We start from the raw sequence: 4157 nt of genomic DNA on the forward strand, positions 1-4157 counted from the left end.
GGATCTGTCAGCTCTCCGATGTGGTGTAGTATAGAGGATCTCTCAGCTCTCCTGTGTGGTGTAGTATATAGGAGCTGTCAGTTCTCCTGTGTGGTGTAGTATAGAGGATCTGTCATCTCTCTGATGTGGTGTAGTATAGAGGATCTCTCAGCTCTCCAGTGCGGTGTAGTATAGAGGATCTGTCAGCTCTCCTGTGTGGTGTAGTATAGAGGATCTGTCATCTGTCTTGTGTGGTGTGGTATAGAGGACCTGTGAGTTCTCCTGTGTGGTGTAGTATAGAGGATCTGTCAACTCTCTTGTGTGGTGTAGTATAGAGGAGCTGTCAGCTCTCCTGTGTGGTGTAGTATAGAGGATCTGTCAACTCTCCTGTGTGGTGTAGTATAGAGGAGCTGTCAGTTCTCCTGTGTGGTGTAGTATAGAGGATCTGTCAGTTCTCCTGTGTGGTGTAGTATAGAGGATCTGTCAGCTCTCCTGTGTGGGGTAGTATAGAGGATCTTTCAGTTCTCCTGTGTGGTGTAGTATAGAGGATCTATCACTTCTCCTGTGTGGTGTAGTATAGAGGAGCTGTCAGCTCTCCTGTGTAGTATAGAGGAGCTGTCAGTTCTCCTGTGTGGTGTAGTATAGAGGATCTGTCAGTTCTCCTGTGTGGTGTAGTATAGAGGATCTGTCAGCTCTCCTGTGTGGTGTGTTGTAGTATAGAGGATCTGTTAGCTCTCCTGTGTGGTGTAGTATAGAGGATCTGTTAGCTGTCCTGTGTGGTGTAGTATAGAGGATCTGTTAGCTCTCCTGTGTGGTGTTGTCACGAGGAGTTTGTGGACCCACTGGGCCGTACCGCCTTTGCGGTATGGCAGCTGGCCAACAGGACGCAGGTCAGAGTCTATAGTTCGTATAGGGTACTTGTCGCAGCTCGGACAGTATCAAGGCAGGCTAGGCAGGAACTTGGCAGCAGGTGGACATCAGGTGTGGAGAAGCAGGTCAGGCGTATAATACTGCACAGCACGGCTACAGCAAGCACGGCACTAGATTAGGATACAGGAACAGGAAACGGGAAACACTAGGAACAGGAAACACTAAGGGGCCATTTGCAAGACAGACTAGGGATACAACAACAAAGCTCAGGCATAGAACTAGGAGGCTGGACCACGCTTATAGTCCAGAGTACTCACGGGTCAAAGTTCAGGAACGAGGTCCGGTGCGCGCGCTGCCCCTTTAAGAGCGGGCACGAGCGTGCGCGCGCACCCTACGGGATCCGGCATTGGTGAGTAGACGCGAGCGCTGGCTTCTCCTGAGGAGGAGGCTGGGGCCAGTGCTTGCCGACTCCTGGCTGCGGCTGTCATGGGAAGAACGGAGCTGACAGCCCGCAGCCACGGACATGACAGGTGTAGTATAGAGGAGCGGGCAACTCTCCTGTGTGGTGTAGTATAGAGTACCTGTCAGCTCTCCTATGTGGTGTAGTGTAGAGGATCTGTTAGCTCTCCTGTGTGGTGTAGTATAGAGGACCATTCAGCTCTCCAGTGTGGTGTAGTATAGAGGATCTGTCAGCTGTCCTGTGTGGTGTAGTATAGTGGACCTGTCAGCTCTCTTGTGTGGTGTAGTATAGAGGAGCTGTCAGCTCTCCTGTGGGGTGTAGTATAGAGGAGCTGTTAGCTCTCCTGTGTGGTGTAGTATAGAGGAGCTGTCAGCTCTCCTGTGTGATGTGGTATAGAGGATCTGTCAGCTCTCCTATGTGGTGTAGTATAGAGGAGCTGTTACCTCTCCTGTGTGGTGTAGTATAGAGGAGCTGTCAGCTCTCCTGTTTGGTGTAGTGTAGAGGAGCTGTCAGCTCTCCTGTGTTCTGTAGTATAGAGGAGCTGTCAGTTCTCCTGTTTGGTGTAGTGTAGAGGTTCTGTCAGTTCTCCTGTGTGGTGTAGTATAGAGGAGCTGTCATCTCTCCTGTGTGGTGTAGTATAGAGGATATGTCAGTTCTCCTGTGTGGTGTAGTATAGAGGTTCTGTCAGTTCTCCTGTGTGGTGTAGTATATAGAGGAGCTGTCAGTTCTCCTGTGTGGTGTAGTATAGAGGATCTGTTAGCTCTCTTGTGTGGTGTAGTATAGAGGATTTGTCAGCTCTCCTGTGTGGTGTAGTATAGAGGATCTGTCAGCTCTCCTGTATGGTGTAGTATAGAGGATCTGTCAGCTCTCCTGTGTAGTGTAGTGTAGTGTAGTATAGAGGATTTGTCAGCTCTCCTGTGTGTTGTAGTATAGAGGATCTGTCAGCTCTCCTGTCTGGTGTAGTATAGCGGATCTGTCAGTTCTCCTGTGTGGTGTAGTATAGAGGAGCTATCAGCTCTCCTGTGTGGTGTAGTATAGAGGATCTCTCTGTTTAAATGCAATGTGTTATCTTGGCTCAAATGACTAGGGTGGGTGGTTAGGGACCCTTTATGGGCATCCATTCCCTTTGTCCGCTCCTGATATTTACACTCCCCAACATTGAAATTGCAACACCAAGTAGGACAAACCGTAAGGTTCTGCAAATTGAGGAAGTAGCAGGTGACACTAAGATCTGCAAATCATGAAATTTTCAATCACCTTGCTCCAATCTGTGGCATGTGGAGGGGCATAAAAGTCTGATTGAAATTAAAGTCTTTTTAGCCGCATGAAACTTCAAAAATCGGGTCAAGTGGTGTTGGATGATTGTGCGATTCCTCCTGTTTATCGACGTGCCAGTTATCGCCAATTGTTGTAAACTGAGAGGGAGATAATCCTTGAACTGAGAGACCTTGGTTTATCACTCTGGCAAATCGCTATGCGCCTAGGTCAAGATGTTAGCACTGTTCAACGTTGCGTATCCTAGAGGTTGGGAGAACAACAACGAATGTGAATGACAGCAAGAGGTGCGCAGAGGCGAACCTTTACACGGACGGATTGTCTGATTGGAAGAATGGCGCGTAGTGATCCATTCTGTGCTGCAAGTGAAATTGGATGTCACATCCCAAGCCTAGGGCGGCAACCAGTGTCAACACAAAACATCAGAATGCGTTTGCACGACATTGGGCTACGAGCCAGACGTCCAGCTACAGGTGTTCCATTGACCACACGCCACCGCTCTCAAAGGCTATCATGGTGCACAGCAAGACGGCAATGGAGGCTGGAATGGAGGTCTATCCTCTTCAGCTTTTAGTTTTTCAACCGGACATCGCCAGGCCGCATGTTGCTCGTGCTACTGTGAGCAGCCTGCGTGGCCTAAACGTGCTATCATGACCTACAGCTTTTCCAGACTTGTCTCACATGGAGCACATCTGGGGCGTCATTGGTCGGCAATTGCAAAGGGAGCTGCCAGCAGCCAATCTTAATGATGTGCATTCAGCGTGGCATAACATTCCTCAGACGACATTGATAGCATGCCAAGGCATGTAAGTGTATTTCTGCGCGTGGTGCTCATACTCGATACTGAATAAATCAAGATGTTTGGTATATTATCATAGTTTTCATTTTTTTTAATCATTTGCATATCATTAACATATCTATCGATCCTGTCATTTCCACAATTCCAAAACTTGGTGTTGCAATTTCAATGTTGAGGAGTGTAGATATGTATGGAAAAACCTGCCAGGAGTGGAGAAACCTCATTACTTGGCACCAATGTGCAGCTCTGTGGAGAGAGAGAGCTCCTCTGGGGAGGAAATAAATAGATAATTGTATGGCAATAGCCATATATCACCTACAGGGGGCAGGAAGTTTTCTGTAGGGTCTCATGACAATGGTTGATTAAACATGATTATAGGGATCCGCTGTGGTGACCTACTGCATGCACAACCCGGGAAAAATCTGGCAGATATCTACAAACAAACCCTGTATAGTTGGATCCTCCAGTCATACTTTCTTCCATCCATTTCCTAATTTTTGCTCGTGTATATATGGTAGCTTAGCAAGAAGTAGATGGGAAATAGAAGGGGATAGGACTGCAGGATCACACTGCACAGGGTTTGTTTGTTGTCTGTTACCATGAGTCACCTAAAGTAGATCAGCACAGGAGCTGTATACACAAAACGGTAGGTGATTTTTAATCCAAGTCTGTTTGCAAAGTTGAAGAATTCAAGAATTGGTTGCAAAGGTGGACATACTGCAAACTGATATGGCTGGAGGTACACAACGGCTTTCAGTCAAGAACGAACGACAA

Source organism: Rhinoderma darwinii, chromosome 12, assembly GCF_050947455.1.
Source record: "Rhinoderma darwinii isolate aRhiDar2 chromosome 12, aRhiDar2.hap1, whole genome shotgun sequence".
In the NCBI taxonomy this organism is placed as follows: domain Eukaryota; kingdom Metazoa; phylum Chordata; class Amphibia; order Anura; family Rhinodermatidae; genus Rhinoderma; species Rhinoderma darwinii.